General features: G+C 36.6%; 2 long non-coding RNA genes across 2 annotated transcripts; both read right to left on the reverse strand.

The window, feature by feature from the left end:
* Positions 1-2,558: 2,558 nt before the first annotated feature.
* On the reverse strand, positions 2,559-3,542 carry LOC127096530 (uncharacterized). The gene is made up of 3 exons (XR_007792719.1): positions 3,526-3,542; positions 3,210-3,347; positions 2,559-3,114 (listed from the first exon to the last, which is right to left on the reverse strand). It is a non-coding gene; the product is annotated as an uncharacterized LOC127096530 (long non-coding RNA).
* Positions 3,543-12,215: 8,673 nt separating this feature from the next.
* On the reverse strand, positions 12,216-13,199 carry LOC127096529 (uncharacterized). Its single transcript, XR_007792718.1, has 3 exons — positions 13,183-13,199; positions 12,867-13,004; positions 12,216-12,771 (listed from the first exon to the last, which is right to left on the reverse strand). It is a non-coding gene; the product is annotated as an uncharacterized LOC127096529 (long non-coding RNA).
* Between the last annotated feature and the right edge of the window lie 11,560 nt (positions 13,200-24,759).

Consider the following 24,759-nt stretch of genomic DNA (forward strand, 5'->3'; position numbering starts at 1 on the left):
ACCTTGTATACCCACTTCACATCGATTGCCTTCTTGTCTTAGGGAAATTCGATAAGTGACCAAGTGTTGTTGACTTCGATTGACTTCAGCTCTTCGTTCATTGCTTCCATCCACTTCGAATCTTTTAATACCTCAACTGCATTGACTGGTTTTACATATGCGAAGAAAGCATAATGTATCATCTCACCTTCTTCATTGACCATATCATATGATGTAATCACACATTCTTGCAACTTTGTAGGCATGTGTCTTATTCTTTGAGGTCTGCTTGGGCATGCTTCACCTTTGACTTCTTCCCGTCAAACTTCTCTTTCGACTTCACTAGTTGGTTCATCATAAAAGATTCTCACTGAATCTTTCTTGACATTCTCAGTCCAATCCCGCTCCGTAAGCTCATCTACGATCACGTCCCTGTTGGTCACCACTTGCTTATTCACTGGGTCGAACAACTTGTATCCTGATCATCTGATTCGACTTGTCATCAAGTTTTCTTCTTAAATGATCTGGCACATGTCTATGTATTATATATCCAAACACCTTCAGATGACTCAAGCTAGGCTTGACACCAAACCAACATTCTTCTGACGTGATTCCTTCTAGCTTCTTCATCAGGCATCTGTTCAGGATATATGTCGTAGTCGACACAACTTCTCCCCATAATTCTTTGGATAAATGCTTGCCTTTCAACATACTTCTAACCATATTCATGATAGTTCTATTCTTCCTTTCCGCGACTCCATTCTGCTGTGGAGTGTAGGGTGTCACCACCTCATGCACAATCCCTTCTTTTACACATAATGCGTCGAAGTCTTTCGACACATATTCTCCACCACCATCAGACCTCAAAATCTTGATCTTTCGATCGCTCTGTCTTTCGATCATAGATTTAAACTTGGCAAATACCTCAATCACTTCACTTTTCTTCTTGATCAGGTAAGTGTTTACTGTGGAAATTGGTAAAAAATCGTTGGTCCTCCCTAGGCCTTAAGACTAAGGGTTACTTGCCGGATCGACCAATTGATCCTAGGACATGTGCTAGTGCAAGTGAGGCTTATCCAATTCGACGAAATAACTTTGTGAGGAACGGCTCCTAATAAAGTATTGAACAAGCGCATGTTTTTCCACACGAACGGTTTAAACGATGCTATAGCTTACAGGTGACTCGTGACCGACGGCGCTATAACATTCAAAAGATGTACACGACGAACACGCTTTTGGTGAACTCTATTATCGTAATAGAATCAGTGTCGACAGCGTAAATGACAACGTAAAGTGATAACCCAAAAGTAAATGCAATTAATATAAAATTTTCAACGGGAACAATTGAAAAGTAAGGAAGTCGCATTGAAATAAATGTGGTGATTCACGTACATAGCACTCTCAAAAACTCTTGCTTCCTCGCGCTGGGAATGGGAATTTTCTTACAAATGGGTTTTTTAGTACAAGGTGAACACCCGGTGCCCTTTGTGGGATCTTCTATTAATACTAAAATAAATAAACTGCACGTAGGCTAAAAAACTCCTAAAAACTAGCATGTCGTGTCACACGACCTGCAAATCGTTATACCCACGTCTTGCAAACTGCTCCAGATTCTGGCGCTCTTATTCTTCTTGTAACTGCTGGTCATTTTCCAATTTCAAATTTCTCCCACCCAGACGTTTTAGGGCGACCCTGTCTTTTACACGTTTGGCATGAAAGAAAATCCATTAAGTCCCAAACTTCATTTTAGTCGACAGAATGGCCTGTCGACCAAGCATGCTTCTCCTGTCGGCTTCATCCCTTGACCTGTGCTTTTTCCATTCTTGCTTGTCTCAAGCACATCTTCATCCTTTGATGGGGTATAACCCCCAAATTCACAGGACTCTATCACTAACTACGCTTTTCAGCATGCCTTCGAGATTTTTCGTGGTAACAGTAAGACCACGGTTTTCGACTGAAATCATCTATGAATGTAACAAAGTATTTTCTACCTCCAATCGAATCCATCTAGAGAGGACTACATACATCAGAGTATATGACTTCAAGAATTTCCTTCGACCTGTTTTCTGCATCCTTACTGAAGTTGTTCTTATGTTGCTTCGTGTCATACCCCGATTTTGATCCTGAAATTTTTCCATTTTTTCTTTTATTTTTGCATTTGCATACATTCATCAGTATAAAACGGATTTTAATATCTTGACTTTTTTTTATTTTTAATTTGATTTTAATTTCAAATTAAGTTTAATTCCAATTGTCAATTTAATCTTAATTGTTTATTTTTACTAATGATTAAAACTCTAATCGATTTTTATTTCCAAATGAATGTTAGAGTTGATATCCAAGTAATTTTAAATGAATTATAGATTAATTTGTTTTTAATTCGGTTTTTTGCTGATTTGTTATTAGTAATTAAATTGATATTCAAACTAATGTTGGATTATTACAAAGAAATCCACATCCATTTTTATAATCAAAATCCAAAAAATCCATTTTATATCCATAGTACATTTCAAAATCAGAATGGCATTACAACATTATCATGAATTACAAAGTCATCTTCCAAAGGACAAACAATTCCATTTCCATATCAATACATTGCTAGTATTTATCCATGAGAATAAGCATTGATACTAAAATGTGACATTACATGTTGTTCTTACAAAAAGGTCCCAATCCTACACTAGCTTTTATGCTACATGACATAGTCCAAATACTAAAAGGAGAAAGATTGATGGACCTTCCAATGGATAATGATGGAATGTGAAGATTATTATTACTATTATGATTACAGAAACAGCTTGCAAAAATACTGCAGAGAGAGATGCTGCGGTTGGTAGAGAAAATTTTGATGAAACAATGTTGTTGTGGCTACAATGACGTCAAGTGGCAAATCTGTTTGCTACGACCTGCTTGTTCTAGAAGAGTTGCTTAAGAATTCATCCTCGTGTGCGTTGTACATATTTCCAACAAAAGGCATTAGCTCAAGATCAACTAAGGTCTTTGTTACACGTGACAAAAGAATTTGATGCCGACTTAAATATTGGTATATATGATGGTGATACTTCTCATAGCAAAAGGACATGCCAGCAGGTGCTTCCAACCTTTATGCTCACAAACCAAACTCAGTATGTCCTCCTGCAACATCAAAACACAATGAGTTTCTGCATAAATTTACCCAAATTTACCAAGTTTCGATGCATTGGATTGGCATGGGCAAAGAAGAAGTCTACCGTAAGTAAATGTCGGCATGATATGAACTACGAGGCATGATTTTTGCTACTTTGGCTTCAAGTCCGTCCGACCGCCCCTTGTGAGCCTAGGAGTAAAATAGAACATCGTGTTAATGCTGAAATTGTGACGAGACGAACCTACCAATTCACAAGGCAATATTGTTAGTCGAATATGGCACCAACAGCAACTTGTGGCCAGAAATTCATAGCAGTCCCAAAAGGGGGATTACAATCATCTCTAATCTTTGCACATTCCATCTAAATTTTCTAACATCCATACAATTTACAAGCATTTCAAAAACCACTCCAAGCATACCTTGAGGCTGCAACTTCTGTTCTACGATTTATGGTTGATCTGGCTAAGATGCGCCCCTTTTTACTGTTGTTTGTAGGCATCTAGAACTTCTTGAAAGCTGCATTGACTTGTATCTTTCTTGTGCAAGGGCTGCACATGCTGTAAACCAAAACCTGCTATGAGAAAAACCATCTTTGATCATCCATGAAAGAGTCCCAGACGTGGCAAACAAAAAAACAATATCCATCCATATCCTTATTGTTATCACAAAATGGAATATATGCCAAAGGTCTTCCTTTTAAATCCATGCCATAGAGTTCTCCCATGTCAGTCCTGATAATCTGATCAGCATCCACAAAAATGACTTTCTCCAAGGAATATACAAGCTCCCTTCAAAAAAAGAAAGTTGAGAATATTATTAAAGTTGTTGAAAAGCAATCTGGTTTGACAATAAGAACATCATTATATTTCACGCTATCAGATAGACAGTTTTGGAGATTAAGGATCAACTTATCTGTCAAGGAATGCTCTGCAGAAAATGAGACACATGGAAGGTTCACTGTCTAAAGCCAACCGTGCTTTCCTAAACTGCTTGCTATGGCTGCTAAGTTCAATACGATGAATGATCACGCCGAAGAACAAGTTCGTTCTCATCAACGAGAAGCAATCCATCTTGTTCATCTTGCTGCTAATGACACAACCGAAGTGTCGAATTTCACCAAAATTACAGCATGCTCCTTCACCAGTTTGACTGGTTAACTAGAGAAAAGGTTCAGGTACTTGAAACCGTAGAAAGCCAAAATGGAGTTAGGGATTATTATCATGGGAATCATCTCTTAGGAGCCAATCTCAGTGATACCAATCCACTTAAATTCGCGTCAAGATTGCAGTCAAGAAGTCCAAAGTACATATCTTTACTCAACCATGTCAACCGAACCTAAAACCTGAGCTGTGATCAAAACCAGAAATGCTTTTGGAATCTTCAATGTTTTTACTGCAGTAACAAAACCCAGAGTAATCAGTCAAAGCGTTAAGATTTCAAGGAATTTCCCAAATTGGAATTGGGACAAAAGCAAAGAAGAAAGCTAAGTACAGATTACCATTTTCGAATTGTAGCATCAAAAAAGACAACTCGTTTCTGAGCAGCAAAAGCGATTCTGGAAATTTTCTTCTTTGAGCTCTAGAAACCGAATCCGAAAACCCTAATCTGGAGCATAAAAGGAAGAGAGCGATTCAGAGAGAGAGGAGACGAAAAAAAACGGCGAAGAGATCTTAAGACGAAACCCTAAATCCCAAAATCGAAACCTTCACCGCCGCACCTCACATCCCCCCGTTGCTCAAGCTATTTCCCGGCCAGCCTCTCCACGCCTTTCACCACCACCGTGAAACCTATGTGAGAACTTTTCCTTCTCCTTTTATCCTCTTCGTGTGCTTGTTGTTGGAAGTGTAGGATTATATTTTTTAGTTGGTGATTTGAGGAAATACGGTTTAAGGTTAGGATAGTGAGAGAGGTCGAGAGACTGTTTGGGAAAAGAGAAGGTTGAAGATGAATGATGGAGAGCGTCGAGAGATGAGTGAAAGAATGAGAGGGAAGGACGTTTGAGATACTGTTTTGCGTCCTCTTGTTTTCTTTTCTCGTTTAGTTATTCAAGGCTTTATTCTTTTTTTAAGAACAAATTTTTAATTCCCATTTAGTGAGTGTTTAGAGTTTTTAGGTAGGTCATTAACTATGATTTTATTAGTTTAGGATTTAGTTAATTGTTTTTTTAATATTCCCAACCTCTAAAATCCAACAGCCAGGCGGCTGGAATTTTTGGGGTAACCCAACAGTCCTTTTTTATTATTATTATTATTATTTTGGTTTTATTTTCTTTAATTTTCTTTGTTCCAATCTTTTTGATTTATAAAGTCCATTTGACATTGTAAATAACAACTAATCCTAAGTGGTCTAGTGGAGAGGGTTGGTTTTCTAGATCTTTAGTGTAGTGGGTTCGATACTCCTAGGCATAGTTTTTCTTTCTTTTAATATTTTCTTTTATATTGATGCTTTATTGTTCATATTTCTTTTTTTATCATTGTTTAATAACATAGATTTGTTTTTTCTTTTAATTGCATCATGCATTCGAAACCATTTATTTTAACTTATGAAAATCATATTTTCTCGATTTAATATCGAGCCCTTTTTCACACCCTTGTAAGTCGATTGCTTTTTTAAGCATCGCCATCAACCTCACATAGCTTACTCTTGGGCTTTCTTACAATGAGCCGGTTCTCTTGCACTTACACTCATCATGCATTATTTGTTTGGGTCCGATTTAATTATTTCATGATTTTTTAATCCCCATTTGACAAAATGTACCCCACTCCCCAATATGTATATAAATTCTGTACTATTTATTTCTTTATTGCTTGACTGTTTAGTTAGCTACTAACACAAGAATAAAATCAACAATTTCAAAAAATACAAAAATAAGACTCGATCCAACGTCGAGTATTTTCTCAATAAACAAATCAATCCATTTCTTCCTCCTATTCCATTACAGTTCTTTCAAACTTTCATCAAATGCTTGATTCAACGTCAAGCCATTTTCTCTAATAAAAACTCAAAAAATATTAATTCATATTCAAGACCTTTTCAATAAAGATGGAAATGGAACGTGGTGTATACCACGCACTCCTGAGACTAGGATTCGAGATGTATATCTCGCCAATCCTAGCTCTCGCCATCATCCAAGTTTATCCACTTTGGTTTTCTCTCAAACACTTATCCAAATTTTTCTCAAACGTCCATCAATACTTGATCTAGGTCAAGTCATTTTCACAACAAAACTCAAAACACCTAATTCTTACTTAAACACTTTTTCCATAAAGGTGGAAATGGAACATGGTGTATACCATGCACTCCTGAGGTTAAGATTCGAGACGTATGCCTCGCCAATCTTAACTCTCGCCATCGTCTAAAATTGTCAATGTGGTTTCGTCAAACCTTTTTCTCAATCAAATCTAAGATACTTAAATCTTATTTAAGACTCTTTCAATAAAGGTGGAAATGGAACATGGTGTATACCATGCACTCCTGAGGTTAAGATTCGAGACGTATGCCTCGCCAATCTTAACTCTCGCCATCGTCTAAAATTGTCAATGCGGTTTCTTCAAACCCTTTCTCAATCAAATTCCAAAATGCTTAATTCCTATCTTAACCTCTTTCAATAAAGATGGAAATGGAACATGGTGTATACCGTGCACTCCTGAGGCTGGGATTCGAGATGTATATCTCGCTCATCCAAGTTCTCGCCATCACTCAAAATACATCCAACCAATCAAACTCTTTTCTCGCCGCCGTGCGACTAATCAAAAACCTTTTTCATAAATGAAAGATATATTATCTTAAGAGATACAAAACAATGTTTCGGCCACGATTGTTGAGTAGAGATAAACGACGCTTTTCCGAATGTAGATCTATAAATCCGTTCGATGTGTGGTATGCGTCCACTCCTCATCTGTTTTGGGTAAAACGATGTTTTCGTCGATTAATACAGTATAGCTTTCGCTAAAATCGACCAACAACCAAACATTTTTCTACCCAGAACTACGTAAGCCTTGATTTCTCTTTTGAGATACGTAGGAGCAGGATTTTTAAATCTTGTTAGGCCCACTAATAAAAAACTTAGGTTTAGTCCTTCGTTAAAAAATCCAAAAACATTTTCCTTTCTTTTATTCTTTCTTTCCCACCTAATAACTAGAAAAGCCTAACATTTCAAACTAACATTAACGCACACAACTGACCTAATGGTTCCCGTTGAGTACAACGGACGTGAGGGGTGCTAATACCTTCCCCTTGCGTAATCGACTCCCGAACCCTGATATTGGTTGCGATGACCATATCTTATCCTTTCATTTGTCCTGGGTTTTATCGATATTTCCCCTTTCCTTTTTAGGAATAAATAAAGTTCGGTGGCGACTCTGTTCAGTCCATCATTGCGAGCGTGCGATCGCGCTTCGCTTTATAGCCGTATCCCCATTTTTTCGAGGTGCGACAGAAGCCAGGTTCAGAACAAAAATCAGAATCAGAACAAGGGGAACAAGGATCACAATGACTCGATTCCGGTGTCATATAGCAAGCTCTACCCGCAACTGATCCAAAATGCTTTGGTGACCCCTCGAGCTCTCGCACCTGTGTCACCATACCTGCCATGGTACAATCCAAATGCAACATGTGAATTCCATAAAGGAGCATTGGGACATGACCTGGATTCTTGCTTAGCGTTGAAAGCCTTGGTGCGAGGGTTGATTCACAAAAAGAGCTTAATCTTTGAAGAAGATCATCCCAAGGTCAAGTGCGAATACCATACTGGGACAATGGGGCACTCTATCGAGGAATGCAAGAGTTTTAAGCTCAAGCTGCAAGGATTGATTGACATAAGGTCACCAACACTCAAGGAAGAAGGCTCAGGTACATATACCTTGGTTTCTGGGCCAGGTAATGAGAAAGGGAAAGGACCCTTGAGACCCCTCAAGGTTTTGTTCCACAAGGAAGATGTCAGGGATGTGGCTAATGAGCTATCATTGTTTCCTGGTAAGAGCATTGAGATACCGCCTTGGATTTCCAATGTCACGATCCATACCAATGAAAGAAAAGGAGAAGTGAGTAGTGGATCCAAGAGGGTTGCGTTCAACGATGAGAATGAAGGAAAAGAATTCGAAGATCATCATGTCAATGTCAAAAAGCTTGTTGATCCCAACCTTCAAGTTTGAAGAAGTCAATTCCCTAGAGATGGCAATCATTTGGCTGTTTCAGCACTTCTTTTGTAGTTTCTTTGCATGTTGGTTGTTATTTGCTTTTAAGCATTGTTGTTTTATTTGAATTGGTAAGATTAATGAAATGTTTATGCATCTTTTGAATTAATCCATTCGTATTCACTCGTTTTTCATTTATGTTAAAAAACAAAAACAAAAATACTCCTCTCATTCATTTTTGTTTATCAAACCGTTGCGTTAACAAAGATTGGAGGGAGGATGATGAAAACGAAACACCTGAAATTGTTGTGGTATGCTTTTGAGTAAACCTTGTCGATGATGTAAGGCATTGTTTCAAATCCCCAAACACTGAAGAGATAAGGAGTTAATCCCTAGTCAACCACTTTGAGCCTAGGAGTTGGAGTTTATTTCGGATCTAAAACCCTTAATCTTAACCTGGGGCAGGGTAGTTGTGTTCAGATAGTTTGATCATGCATCCGATCTTTCAAAAAATTGTCCATATGAACACCCTTCAATTAGGTTCAACCACATGTCATCCTTCGTGCACATGTTGAAGTGTCGAAAAAGTTGAGGAAAGATGAAATTAGTGTTGGTTGATCCTCATCCACCAATAATATGGCAGTCACACGCATAAAAAAAAAGGATAGAAAAAGCCCACTAGGTCAATACCACAAGATGACTTAGGCAAAAGTTAGGGCATCCCGATGGACCAAAAGCTTCAGAGAAGCGGTCCAGGCAAAATTAGGGATAAAGAAAATCAATCAAAAGAGGTCATTAAATCCTCGACAAAAAATATGGTGACTGCCATTTCAAGAAAATTTGTCTTGAATCCTCATCACACCTTCGAACCCTCTTGGAAGTCGAATGCGTGTATTGAATTAACTGAATATAGGAACTGGAGATCATCAAGAAGAAGGGGTGGGTAAAAATAAATTTTGAGCCTTATATCCTTTTGTTTCAAAAAACCGTGAACCAGACCACGTTACAACCCTTAAAAGACCTAATTGAGGCAGGGTTTATTTTGAAAGCATACTATAACAAGGTTGTGTTAACTTGACTCCAAACGATTTTTGTTAATCATTTGATAGCACCAACTCGCATACTGTGAATGACTTGATCACCATTGTGTTCTTATCAACGATTCTTTCACTGTATTTCACCCATTCATATCAATAAACTTTGATTTCAAATTTTTGCATAAGCATGGAATTAAAATTACCATTTTTGAATGCACAATCTTATTTGCGAGTCAACGCTTAGCATCAAGAAATTCCAACAATATGCAGTTGAGGAAGTTGATAAAGTGAAAGAAGTTTAGTCAGGGGAAAATCAGTTTGAGCATCAGTTAATTCGAGCTAGTCACCCTAAGGGTCATCTAGCCAAGGGTAATCTGCTTCAAGAATCAGACAGGGGCAAGCCACCTTAGAGCTCAGTAAGTCCAATCACCCTAAGGGTCATCTCGCCAAGAGTAATTTGCTTCAAGACTTAGACCGGGGCAAGCCACCTCAGAGCTCAATGAGTCCAACTATCCAAAGGACAGTCAACCAAGAGTCTACCATTCCAACATTTGGTTAGTCGAGTTCAGACCATTGCAAGTTTCAAACACTTGGGGCAAGCCATCTCTAGGTGGTCTCATGGCAAGTTGTTTCCAAACTCACTTTCAAGGTGAACATTTCCAAAGACCCAACAAACTGGGGCAAGATGAGCCACAGAGGGGCAGAACCTCTTTCTTCGTGCTTTCAAATTGCTCAAACAAATTCTGCCATACGTCAACAACTATTGAGTTTAAGACGAGTGCCCGAAAATTATGCTAGCACGATTCATTAATCCTACAAAAGCATCCGTTGGCTAAGTTGTGGCCATCAAACTGGATAGGATCCTCCTTTGACAACATCTATCATAAAATATTTGGTTGAGTTCTCGGTGTTGAGGAATCATGAGCTTCCATAAAAAGCCTTACAAACTCCCAGTGTCAGCATTCTCATAATCATGATCATTCATATATCATGCATAAAAGGAAATTCAAATCATGCATAGCCGAAAGGTATTTCGTGCTCATTGTGCATTGATCTAGGTCTTGTCGTTGATCCTATGTCCTTGGACCTCTAATTCCAATTTGTCTTTGGTATCCTTAAACCAACATCCGGTTTTCGTGGTCATTTTCAAGTCCAATCGTTATTGGCAAAATCCGTTAAAAGCTGGTTGTAGTCCATTGCTTACGGTCAGAGTCCATTTGTTGCTATTCCGGTATCAGGTCATGAATCTGTACTGAAGAGTTTTTCCCAACTTTTGTTCAATACCATTCAGGTCATGTATGAACCTGTTGTTGAACCTTTATTCCGGTGTCAGGTCATACTTGAACCTGCTCTGAAGATTCTTTGTTCAATCCTATTCAGGTCATGTATGAACCTGTTGTTGAACCTTTTATTCCGGGGTCCGGTCATACTTGAACCTGCTCTGAAGATTCTTTGTTCAATCCTATTCAGGTCATATATGAACCTGTTGTTGAACCTTTTATTCCGGGGTCCGGTCATACTTGAACCTGCTCTGAAGATTCTTTGTTCAATCCTATTCAGGTCATATATGAACCTGTTGTTGAACCTTTTATTCCGGGGTCCGGTCATACTTGAACCTGCTCTGAAGATTCTTTGTTCAATCCTATTCAGGTCATATATGAACCTGTTGTTGAACCTTTTATTCCGGGGTCCGGTCATACTTGAACCTGCTCTGAAGATTCTTTGTTCAATCCTATTCAGGTCATATATGAACCTGTTGTTGAACCTTTTATTCCGGTGTCAGGTCATACTTGAACCTGCTCTGAAGATTCTTTGTTCAATCCCATTCAGGTCATGTATGAACCTGTTGTTGAACCTTTATTCCGGTGTCAGGTCATACTTGAACCTGCTCTGAAGATTTTTTTTTTCTCTGTTTGTTCAATCCCATTCAGGTCATGTATGAACCTGTTGTTGAACCCTTATTCCGATGTCAGGTCATGCATGAACCTGTTCTGAAGAGTTTTCTCCTTGATTATTCCCCAGCGTTGTCAGGTCATATATGAACCTGTTGTAGCATCTTTTTCTTTATTCGGTTGTATTCTAAGTGTCGTTTATCAAATCTCACTTTGAATACTCCCCGGTGTGTGTCTGATTCTCCAGCAGGACTGTTTTCCCCAGCAAGTTGTTTTTTACCCCATTTGTCTGTCTCCCTGTGGATCATCAATATTCCCCACATATTGGTCTGTCTAGTAGCATCCCCTGTCAAGGATCCACCATATCCCTAGCAGAGAAGAAAATTAAAAAAAAAGAATCATGCATCCACGCATATCATGTCATGCATATCATATCATATCACATCATGTCATAGGGATTTAGGATCAAAATCCGGGTCTTCTTAATATTTAACCATCTCCCACTATGATCATATGAAGAGTGTCCTGCTTCATATTCTCTAGTTGAAGATACTTAAATAGGGGCAACTGTCATACCCCGATTTTGATTCTGAAATTTTTCCATTTTTTCTTTTATTTTTGCATTTGCATACATTCATCAGTATAAAACGGATTTTAATATCTTGACTTTTTTTTATTTTTAATTTGATTTTAATTTCAAATTAAGTTTAATTCCAATTGTCAATTTAATCTTAATTGTTTATTTTTACTAATGATTAAAACTCTAATCGATTTTTATTTCCAAATGAATGTTAGAGTTGATATCCAAGTAATTTTAAATGAATTATAGATTAATTTGTTTTTAATTCGGTTTTTTGCTGATTTGTTATTAGTAATTAAATTGATATTCAAACTAATGTTGGATTATTACAAAGAAATCCACATCCATTTTTATAATCAAAATCCAAAAAATCCATTTTATATCCATAGTACATTTCAAAATCAGAATGGCATTACAACATTATCATGAATTACAAAGTCATCTTCCAAAGGACAAACAATTCCATTTCCATATCAATACATTGCTAGTATTTATCCATGAGAATAAGCATTGATACTAAAATGTGACATTACATGTTGTTCTTACAAAAAGGTCCCAATCCTACACTAGCTTTTATGCTACATGACATAGTCCAAATACTAAAAGGAGAAAGATTGATGGACCTTCCAATGGATAATGATGGAATGTGAAGATTATTATTACTATTATGATTACAGAAACAGCTTGCAAAAATACTGCAGAGAGAGATGCTGCGGTTGGTAGAGAAAATTTTGATGAAACAATGTTGTTGTGGCTACAATGACGTCAAGTGGCAAATCTGTTTGCTACGACCTGCTTGTTCTAGAAGAGTTGCTTAAGAATTCATCCTCGTGTGCGTTGTACATATTTCCAACAAAAGGCATTAGCTCAAGATCAACTAAGGTCTTTGTTACACGTGACAAAAGAATTTGATGCCGACTTAAATATTGGTATATATGATGGTGATACTTCTCATAGCAAAAGGACATGCCAGCAGGTGCTTCCAACCTTTATGCTCACAAACCAAACTCAGTATGTCCTCCTGCAACATCAAAACACAATGAGTTTCTGCATAAATTTACCCAAATTTACCAAGTTTCGATGCATTGGATTGGCATGGGCAAAGAAGAAGTCTACCGTAAGTAAATGTCGGCATGATATGAACTACGAGGCATGATTTTTGCTACTTTGGCTTCAAGTCCGTCCGACCGCCCCTTGTGAGCCTAGGAGTAAAATAGAACATCGTGTTAATGCTGAAATTGTGACGAGACGAACCTACCAATTCACAAGGCAATATTGTTAGTCGAATATGGCACCAACAGCAACTTGTGGCCAGAAATTCATAGCAGTCCCAAAAGGGGGATTACAATCATCTCTAATCTTTGCACATTCCATCTAAATTTTCTAACATCCATACAATTTACAAGCATTTCAAAAACCACTCCAAGCATACCTTGAGGCTGCAACTTCTGTTCTACGATTTATGGTTGATCTGGCTAAGATGCGCCCCTTTTTACTGTTGTTTGTAGGCATCTAGAACTTCTTGAAAGCTGCATTGACTTGTATCTTTCTTGTGCAAGGGCTGCACATGCTGTAAACCAAAACCTGCTATGAGAAAAACCATCTTTGATCATCCATGAAAGAGTCCCAGACGTGGCAAACAAAAAAACAATATCCATCCATATCCTTATTGTTATCACAAAATGGAATATATGCCAAAGGTCTTCCTTTTAAATCCATGCCATAGAGTTCTCCCATGTCAGTCCTGATAATCTGATCAGCATCCACAAAAATGACTTTCTCCAAGGAATATACAAGCTCCCTTCAAAAAAGAAAGTTGAGAATATTATTAAAGTTGTTGAAAAGCAATCTGGTTTGACAATAAGAACATCATTATATTTCACGCTATCAGACAGACAGTTTTGGAGATTAAGGATCAACTTATCTGTCAAGGAATGCTCTGCAGAAAATGAGACACATGGAAGGTTCACTGTCTAAAGCCAACCGTGCTTTCCTAAACTGCTTGCTATGGCTGCTAAGTTCAATACGATGAATGATCACGCCGAAGAACAAGTTCGTTCTCATCAACGAGAAGCAATCCATCTTGTTCATCTTGCTGCTAATGACACAACCGAAGTGTCGAATTTCACCAAAATTACAGCATGCTCCTTCACCAGTTTGACTGGTTAACTAGAGAAAAGGTTCAGGTACTTGAAACCGTAGAAAGCCAAAATGGAGTTAGGGATTATTATCATGGGAATCATCTCTTAGGAGCCAATCTCAGTGATACCAATCCACTTAAATTCGCGTCAAGATTGCAGTCAAGAAGTCCAAAGTACATATCTTTACTCAACCATGTCAACCGAACCTAAAACCTGAGCTGTGATCAAAACCAGAAATGCTTTTGGAATCTTCAATGTTTTTACTGCAGTAACAAAACCCAGAGTAATCAGTCAAAGCGTTAAGATTTCAAGGAATTTCCCAAATTGGAATTGGGACAAAAGCAAAGAAGAAAGCTAAGTACAGATTACCATTTTCGAATTGTAGCATCAAAAAAGACAACTCGTTTCTGAGCAGCAAAAGCGATTCTGGAAATTTTCTTCTTTGAGCTCTAGAAACTGAATCCGAAAACTCTAATCTGGAGCATAAAAGGAAGAGAGCGATTCAGAGAGAGAGGAGACGAAAAAAAACGGCGAAGAGATCTCAAGACGAAACCCTAAATCCCAAAATCGAAACCTTCACCGTCGCACCTCACATCCCCCCGTTGCTCAAGCTATTTCCCGGCCAGCCTCTCCACGCCTTTCACCACCGCCGTGAAACCTATGTGAGAACTTTTCCTTCTCCTTTTATCCTCTTCGTGTGCTTGTTGTTGGAAGTGTAGGATTATATTTTTTAGTTGGTGATTTGAGGAAATACGGTTTAAGGTTAGGATAGTGAGAGAGGTCGAGAGACTGTTTGGGAAAAGAGAAGGTTGAAGATGAATGATGGAGAGCGTCGAGAGATGAGTGAAAGAATGAGAGGGAAGGACGTTTGAGATACTGTTTTGCGTCCTCTTGTTTTCTTTTCTCGTTTAGTTATTCAAGGCTTTATTCTTTTTTTAAGAACAGATTTTTAATTCCCATTTAGTGAGTGTTTAGAGTTTTTAGGTAGGTCATTAACTATGATTTTATTAGTTTAGGATTTAGTTAATTGTTTTTTTAATATTCCCAACCTCTAAAATCCAACAGCCAGGCGGCTGGATTTTTTGGGGTAACCCAACAGTCCTTTTTTATTATTATTATTATTATTTTGGTTTTATTTTCTTTAATTTTCTTTGTTCCAATCTTTTTGATTTATAAAGTCCATTTGACATTGTAAATAACAACTAATTCTAAGTGGTCTAGTGGAGAGGGTTGGTTTTCTAGATCTTTAGTGTAGTGGGTTCGATACTCCTAGGCATAGTTTTTCTTTCTTTTAATATTTTCTTTTATATTGATGCTTTATTGTTCATATTTCTTTTTTTATCATTGTTTAATAACATAGATTTGTTTTTTCTTTTAATTGCATCATGCATTCGAAACCATTTATTTTAACTTATGAAAATCATATTTTCTCGATTTAATATCGAGTCCTTTTTCACACCCTTGTAAGTCGATTGCTTTTTTAAGCATCGCCATCAACCTCACATAGCTTACTCTTGGGCTTTCTTACAATGAGCCGGTTCTCTTGCACTTACACTCATCATGCATTATTTGTTTGGGTCCGATTTAATTATTTCATGATTTTTTAATCCCCATTTGACAAAATGTACCCCACTCCCCCAATATGTATATAAATTCTGTACTATTTTATTTCTTTATTGCTTGACTGTTTAGTTAGCTACTAACACAAGAATAAAATCAACAATTTCAAAAAATACAAAAATAAGACTCGATCCAACGTCGAGTATTTTCTCAATAAACAAATCAATCCATTTCTTCCTCCTATTCCATTACAGTTCTTTCAAACTTTCATCAAATGCTTGATTCAACGTCAAGCCATTTTCTCTAATAAAAACTCAAAAAATATTAATTCATATTCAAGACCTTTTCAATAAAGATGGAAATGGAACGTGGTGTATACCACGCACTCCTGAGACTAGGATTCGAGATGTATATCTCGCCAATCCTAGCTCTCGCCATCATCCAAGTTTATCCACTTTGGTTTTCTCTCAAACACTTATCCAAATTTTTCTCAAACGTCCATCAATACTTGATCTAGGTCAAGTCATTTTCACAACAAAACTCAAAACACCTAATTCTTACTTAAACACTTTTTCCATAAAGGTGGAAATGGAACATGGTGTATACCATGCACTCCTGAGGTTAAGATTCGAGACGTATGCCTCGCCAATCTTAACTCTCGCCATCGTCTAAAATTGTCAATGTGGTTTCGTCAAACCTTTTTCTCAATCAAATCTAAGATACTTAAATCTTATTTAAGACTCTTTCAATAAAGGTGGAAATGGAACATGGTGTATACCATGCACTCCTGAGGTTAAGATTCGAGACGTATGCCTCGCCAATCTTAACTCTCGCCATCGTCTAAAATTGTCAATGCGGTTTCTTCAAACCCTTTCTCAATCAAATTCCAAAATGCTTAATTCCTATCTTAACCTCTTTCAATAAAGATGGAAATGGAACATGGTGTATACCGTGCACTCCTGAGGCTGGGATTCGAGATGTATATCTCGCTCATCCAAGTTCTCGCCATCACTCAAAATACATCCAACCAATCAAACTTTTTTCTCGCCGCCGTGCGACTAATCAAAAACCTTTTTCATAAATGAAAGATATATTATCTTAAGAGATACAAAACAATGTTTCGGCCACGATTGTTGAGTAGAGATAAACGACGCTTTTCCGAATGTAGATCTATAAATCCGTTCGATGTGTGGTATGCGTCCACTCCTCATCTGTTTTGGGTAAAACGATGTTTTCGTCGATTAATACAGTATAGCTTTCGCTAAAATCGACCAACAACCAAACATTTTTCTACCCAGAACTACGTAAGCCTTGATTTCTCTTTTGAGATACGTAGGAGCAGGATTTTTAAATCTTGTCAGGCCCACTAATAAAAAACTTAGGTTTAGTCCTTCGTTAAAAAAATCCAAAACATTTCTTCCCTCTTATATTCTCTCTTTCCCACCTAATAAACTGAAAAGCCTAACATTCCAAACTAACATTAACGCACACAACTGACCTAATGGTTCCCGTTGAGTACAACGGACGTGAGGGGTGCTAATACCTTCCCCTTGCGTAATCGACTCCCGAACCCGTATATTGGTTGCGATGACCATATCTTATCCTTTCATTTGTCTTGGGTTTTATCGATATTTCCCCTTTCCTTTTTAGGAATAAATAAAGTTCGGTGGCGACTCTGTTCAGTCCATCATTGCGAGCGTGCGATCGCGCTTCGCTTTGTAGTCGTATCCCCTATTTTTTCGAGGTGCGACACTTCGCCTTCACATATTCTTCACACACTTCGTTTGGAATGTCGATTTCTGGTAATCCTGAAACCATATTTCTTCTCTTCAAATCTCTGATGTCTTTGAAATTGAGATGACCAAGTCTATAATGCTATATTCATTCATCTCTGCTGGATATTGTTGCAAGGCACTTATGCTCCATCACATTTATTTCAATCTTGAAGGTTCTATTATGAGACATTAGAGCCTTCAAGATCAACCTTCCATTTGAGTCGAGAACTCTCATCATCTTGTCTTTGATCGACACCTTGTAGTTCTTTTCGACTAACTGCCCTATGCTTAACAAATTTCTCTTCATTCTTGGTATATACAACACAATTGAAATTACTGACCTCTTACCATCTTTCCTCATAATCAGAACATCACCAACCCCTTCAGCTGCTAGAATGTTATCATTTGCAAATTTCACCATGTTCTTTATTAAGGGCTTTATGTTGACAATCCAATATTTCCTTCCAGACATGTGTAATGAGCATCCTGAGTCCAAGTACACTGGTCCTTGAATCTCTCTTCATCTCTTGTTGTAACCATCAACAACGTCTCTTCTTCATGTTTCGCTAGCTTTGTATAAGTTTATTGATTCTTCTGCTTTTCTGGACAATCACTAGAATAGTGACCATACTTTTGACAATTGTAACACTGAATGTGACTCTTGTCTGGCTTTTGACCACCATCTCTTCCTCTACCTGCAACACCGCCTTTTTGGTTGCCTTGGTTCCAGGGTTTTCTCTGATTCGACCAGTTTCCTTCTTGCTGATTTTGACTAGTCGAATTGTTGTACCCTCCTCTACCTTTGTTGCCACTCCAACTTCCTTTGCCTTTCCTTTCTTTTGTTGATTGTGTTTGCAAAGCCATATCGCTCTTCGACTTTCCTGCGGCTCTTTCAACCATTCTTTGTTCATGAGACTCAAGCGTCCCTTGAAGCTCTTCCTTTGTCAGTTTTAACAAATCTTTCGACTCTTCTATGGCTACTACTACGTGGTCGAACTTTGGAGCCAACGACCTCAAGATCTTTCCAACAACAGATCTTGATGTCAACACATCTCCACATACCTTGATTTGATTCACCAGTTTCGTAACTTTGGTGAAGAAATCAGTTATGCTTTCATTGTCTTCCATCTAAAGCGATTCATACGTCCTTTTGTGAGTTTGTAACCTCACCTCTTTCACCTTCTCTGCTCCTCCAAATGATTTCTCCAGAATTTTCCATACTTCTTTCGCTGACTCTGTATCACTAACCTTTTCAAAGTTATCTGCATCAACACATTGATGGATTATAAAGAGAGCTTTATAATCTTTCTTCTTCAATTCTTTATGTGCATCCTTTTCTTGATCTGTCGCGTCTTTTGCAAGCGTTGCTACTCCTTCCTTCACAAGATCCCAAAGATCTTGATAACAGAACACAACCTTTATCTGCTTGCACCAATTCTCATAATTGTTGTTCTTGAGAATCGAAACATTTGCTGGAAAATGCTCGTTTGGATGATTTGTTGTCATGGTGATTTTCTTCCCACAAATCGATTAAATCGGAGCTCTGATACCAGATGTTAAAAATCCACCACAACATATGGAGAATTTTAATCAATCTTGACGCACAAGATTGTTATCACCCACACAATAACAATGAAAAGAGAATAACAATGGAGAAAGAAAGAAAGTAAAGAACGATGAAGGAGAAGAAAAATTAAATTTTACAGAGTTTCTCTCTTCCCACAAACAGTGGAAAACTTTTTATTCACTTTGCAACTGCAAAATACTGTGAATTACAATGTTGTGAATACTTTATTCACTTCATTACAAAAATAAGGGTTACTCCCTCTATTTATAGATTTAGGTTAACTTGGACCTCAAGGCAAAACCCAAAACTATAAAAGCCCAAAATAACCAACACTACTAAAATAGGCCTAAGTCAAAATCCTTTGTGAAATGACATGTTTCGACACTTCGACACACTAATACAATTTAACACATTAGGTGGTTCGACAATTTCTTGCTTCTGTCGAGCAACCTGCTTCGACACAAGGAATTGCAATTCAACATATTGAAGATTAAAACATAATCGAAATTATAATTTTTTTAAAAAGTTGCAGTTCAAAAATAATTTTTATGAAAAACTATTTGAAATAGTTTCAAAATTAAATAATTTTTTGAAATTTTAATATTCATTTTTTTAATAAAATAATAAAATATTTAAAATGATATATTAAAAATAATTATTTAAATTAAATTTTTATTTAAAATTGTTATGAAAAAATTATTTATAAATCTTTTTATATAAAATTATATTGCATTATAAAAATCATTTAAAAAAACAAAACAAACAGACTTTAAATAGATGAAATTATAGAAAAATTACTTTCTTTTCCGCTTAAAAGTCAGCAAATTCTTTTTCAAGATAGTAGTTGTGGTAGATGAATAAATCATAAAATTTGTTTAAAAAAATAAATATGAGATCAGGAGTATTTTGAGAATTAAAATGAATTAATTTGTGTTAGGATGTAATTGAAAATTAAGAAGGTGTAACCAACATAAATGTGTATTTAATCGTTATTTGGTTTCGATTAGTAAGTTTTAAGTAATGATTGTTACATCAAATTCATCCTTATAATTTGTCAATTTTGTAGGTGTGAAAAAGTATATTTAGCTTTATTTTAATTGCAAACGATGTGGACCACGCATAGGCAAATTGTGGATTCTTGTTTTACAAATGACCACGTAACTACATTTGAGTCGTGGGATTCAAAGATACATGTGACGGTTGGATTTGAAAAAGAAATTAAGATCGTATACAAACTCGAGTCACAAATTATTTATGGTCAGAAGAATTATTGTTGAATACATAATGCAATGAAATGAAACTATATACAGTAAATTGTAATGGTGATGTGACAACCGACAATAAGTGCGATTATTAAATAATGTGAAAATAATAGGAAAAGAACGTGGAAGAAAGACAAAGAAAGACGCATTATGAGGTACTTTTGTGCAATCTATCTCCCTCTCTAGGTCTATTCTATCTTAATCACAATATAAAAAGAAAATGATATATCATCATTCAACCTTTGACCACTTTTGCTACAATTTGCAAATACAACAATCACTTGAAAACTTACACTCACCAATAGATTTGGCTTGGCTCGGTTGCAAAACAAAAACAATAATTGAACATCACCTCTCTCTATTTTTTTTTTGGGATGAAATGTAATAATCATCTTAAATTCAAAATTTAGAAATGTCTGGTCTAACAACATTGTTAGTTAATCTAAAATTTACAAGCTATTCTTATATATTTCATAACATATTTGTCACACTATTTTTAAAAAATTAGTATCTTAATTTTTTTTAAATGATTCACAAGAAAGTAGCGAACACGTGATTTGTTAAGAATAGGTGGACATTGCATACTTATTATAATGTATGTCGATTATTTATAGTAGGTGTCTCTTGATGGAATCACTCACACACACATGAAAATATGGATAGTGATGTGTCTTTATCCGGTAATGATATGATGATAGCAGTCAAAAAAAGGAAACCATGTTGTTTTAGGTTAATTAGAAAGAAAAAGGTCTCATTTTCCATACTCATGAAAGAAGAAGAATGTAATCACTCCCTTAGGTCCTAAAATCCAGACACAAGAGATTCTCATTAATACCCCAACCATTAGCTTGAGAAGACATTAAATTCACTTAGAAATATTGTAGAGACAAAGTTTCTCAGAGTTTCTCATAATCCATGTAGCTTATGGATTGTAAGGAGAAAATGGTGTGGTTGAAATTCAATTGTAAACATTTTCCCCTAATTTGTAATTGAATTAAGAATCCAGTTTTAAACTACTTTGAGTCATTCTCTTTTCCTTTACTTTGTGATTTTCTTATTAATCAAGAAACTGATCATACTCCATTTTTTACGCATCGTTTTCACAACAAATTGGTGTAGTGAGCGTGGAGAAGAAGATGCAGTCAACAAAGTATGAGATTGAGAAATACACCAGTGTGAATGATTCCAGTTTATGGCGCTTGAAGATGCAAGCCCTATTGGTTCAGTAGGGTTTGTTAGAAGCATTGAAAGGATCAGAGAAGATGGATGTTTCCCTACAGAGAAGGAGAAGGTGATGATGATCAAGAAAGTCCACAATGCCATCATATTGAGCCTTGGTGATAAAGTTCTTCGGCAGATCTCGAAGGAGATGACGACAACAGGTGTGTGGAGCAAACTCGATGGTTTGTATATGAAAAAATCCATGGTAATTTTTTTGTACCTAAAGTAAGTTTTATATTCATTCAAAATGAGTGAAGACAAAGTCTTGGATGAGCAACTGGATATGTTCAACAAGTTGATTCTTGATCTTGAAAATATCGAGGTCAAGGTTGATGATGAAGATCAAGCGTTGCTGATGTTGTGTGTTTTACCAAGATCTCATGCTTACTTAAAAGAAACCCTCTTGTATGGAAAAGAGTCCTCGGCCTTTGAAGAAATTCAATCAACCTTGTACTCGAAGGACTTGAACGAAAGAAAAGAGAAAAAACCATCACCTGTTGGAGAAGGTTTGCCTGTTAAAGGAAAGTTCTTAAGGAAAGATGGTAAATATGTGTTAGCTGGGTTTTTCGACAAGGGCTAAGAAACTCAGCTCAAGTTACGGATTGGGGAAAGTTAAAGGTAATTAAATGTTTGCTGACGTGTATAATGTCGAAGTCTCAAGAGAAGAAGAGATTGAGACTTAGTATTTTTTCAGGAAAAAGGAACATTTTTGGAAGACATTTTGATAATGGCATTTTCAACAACATCAAGGAAGTGCGTCGAATCAACAATTATTCGGGTGCGAGAGACGTTAGTTTCAAAATAAATAACTACTTCTCAGTTTCATCCTGAAGGATACATGGAGAGAATTTATAGGCAAAGTTCATGTAAGAGTCTACATGGAGAAGACTGAAGAAGTGAAAGTTAGGAAGCAATTATTTTACACTTGTATCAGTAGGGATTCTAATGTTAGGATTCGAGGTATTCATTTGATTTCATTACAAAATCTCACAAATACTTAAAGTACCAGTGTTAGAGAAAAGAGGGCACTGAGATAATTTATGAATCCTGAAACACCATCTTTTATTTAAATGCAAAGTTTTCATTCCAGTTTATGACTTATTGCCCAATTACCTTCATCTTGTTTTTAACTGCACTGTTACTTTACCTTCGTTTTACAAAATCTTTGCCTTTTATTACTGTCAAAAATCACGTTTTCATACCTCTTTATAACTATTTCGACCAAGTCAAAATCAATCTCATTTCCACTAAAACTATAAATCAGAGTCTTTAGCACTATGTCCTAGGATTTTCTAGTTGACCATGTAAGTAACCTTTAATAAGAGACTAGTGGTTGTTTACCAAATTTCACGGTAAATAAATTGGCACGCCTAGTGGGACATGTGCTAAACTCTTGTCTTTTATAGATACTCGTAAGTTTCTTTTATAAACTTACTTTGTGTTCATGAATTATTATGGATAGTTTGTATGCGTTTAAGAAGTGGAAAGTCTTTACCAAAAATGATGCGTCCTCCTGTAGTATTACGCATAATAATCCCCAGAATATAGTAGAACAACCAGTCAGATCGCTGGTTGAAGATGCAGTTATGTCAACACCTGTTAGAACAACTGCTATGGTGGTATCGTTAATACCACTTGCACTAGTGCCATCACAGGGGATAATGCCCCCAACACAGCCAAAGAATACCCTATTCAACCATGCGGTTGCAAGGCCTATATTTGTGTTCTCAATGCCAATGAACAATATAGATTACCCTTATAGCATGCCAACATCGATGATGGTTGACCTTCATACTAATATGTCGACTTTTAGTGATAATGCAATGGCAATTGTGCCATTGTATAATCCATAAAGTGCCTCGGCTTCAACCAACAATAATATAGTTCGACCAGGATGGATAAGTTATATCCCTAAGATAGCGCCATCATTGAATACCACTTCCATGATGGCTATGAGGTAGCAAATGGATGAGAGTAACTTAGAGTTGGAGACGATTATGTCGCGGAGAATGAGGTCAACATGGTTGAGCTTAAACTAGGAGAATGTCGCGGAGAATGAGGTCAGCATGGTTGAGCTTAAGCCAGGACCTCCTTACGTATGTAAGTTGCTGAAGTTGTTGAATGGGAAAAATCCTGTCGAACCTAACAAGAATGATAAATTCGTCAAAAAAACATATACTTTTGATATAACAAAGTGTGATGAGATTTTTGATTAGTTAGTCACGGATGGACAAATAATAGTGCCTCCGAGCCTAAGAGCTCATCCTTTAGAACATAGGAAAAATAGAGGTTTTTGTAAGTACCATAACTTTTTGGGTCATAAAACATCTCAATGTGATTTTCAGGGATTTATGAAGGTGGTAAGAAACACAAGAAATAAGGGTTTGAATTGGGTTTCTAAAAACAAAATCTTTTTAAACCAACTCAATCAAACAATAACACGAACAAGAAAAATAACAAAGTTATTTTTATAGTGGTTCGTTGTTAACGAAGCTACCTCCGGTCCATCCTACGAAGGTGATTTTTCATTCTCAATAAGGACTTAATCCACTATAACCAAAATTGATTACATACACCATAAAGATAAACTGTCTTTGTCTTCTTGGTTCTATTTGACTATAACCTAGTCACTCAAGGAAACCACTCAAACAACTTTGAGATTTACAAGTTTGTGTTTACAAAGAATGCTTCTAAGAAAGCAGACTAACACAAGTTAAATACAATAAATGTCTCACACAATAATGAGCAACGACTCTTGTGTGTTTACAAAGACTGTACACATAAAATATTAACTATAACAAGAGCGTGTGTATGAGCATAGTATATCACAGTGAATTAGCTTGAGCCACTTCTTCAATTCATCCAAGACTTCTTTATATAGGAAATTAAAAGAAATGTTGGAGGGTAGAATTAGAATAGCAAATTGTAGTTGTCTTTTTGTGTAACAGTTTGCATATAGGAGACAAAATCGTGCAATAGTACTGTCCTTATCTCAAAAAAGCAGCATAGTGGAGGGAAGAGTGATCTTGTATTGTGTACCATTTTTTTGATGTAAAACCTTTTGATCTTATCTTCTAATCTTCATAGGCTTCTGATGAAATGATATTGAAGCATACTTAGAAGGATCAAGAGACAAGTTGAAAAAATCTTCAGAACCTCGGTCTTTAGAGTCTTGATATAGTTCCTCAGAACCTGGTCTTTAGAGTCTTCAAATCTTGTTCTTCAGAATCTTTAAAACATGAGCGCAAAACTTGAAGGATGACAATCCTTTAGAGGCTCTTCAATCAGAGTCATAGTCAGAAGCTTTAGCACAAACACTCATTAAAACCGTTGCCTATGAGCTTTCTAGAACTTGACAATATCTTGTAAAGCACTTGTATCTCTTCAGAGTCAGAGTGTGTTGATTCCAGAATCTGATGACGTCACACGTCAATGCTTTAGAGTCAAAACCTGTTAACAAATTCTACACACTAGATAAAAACC

The sequence above is a fragment of the Lathyrus oleraceus genome, chromosome 6, assembly GCF_024323335.1.
Source record: "Lathyrus oleraceus cultivar Zhongwan6 chromosome 6, CAAS_Psat_ZW6_1.0, whole genome shotgun sequence".
NCBI classification, from domain to species: Eukaryota; Viridiplantae; Streptophyta; class Magnoliopsida; order Fabales; family Fabaceae; genus Lathyrus; species Lathyrus oleraceus.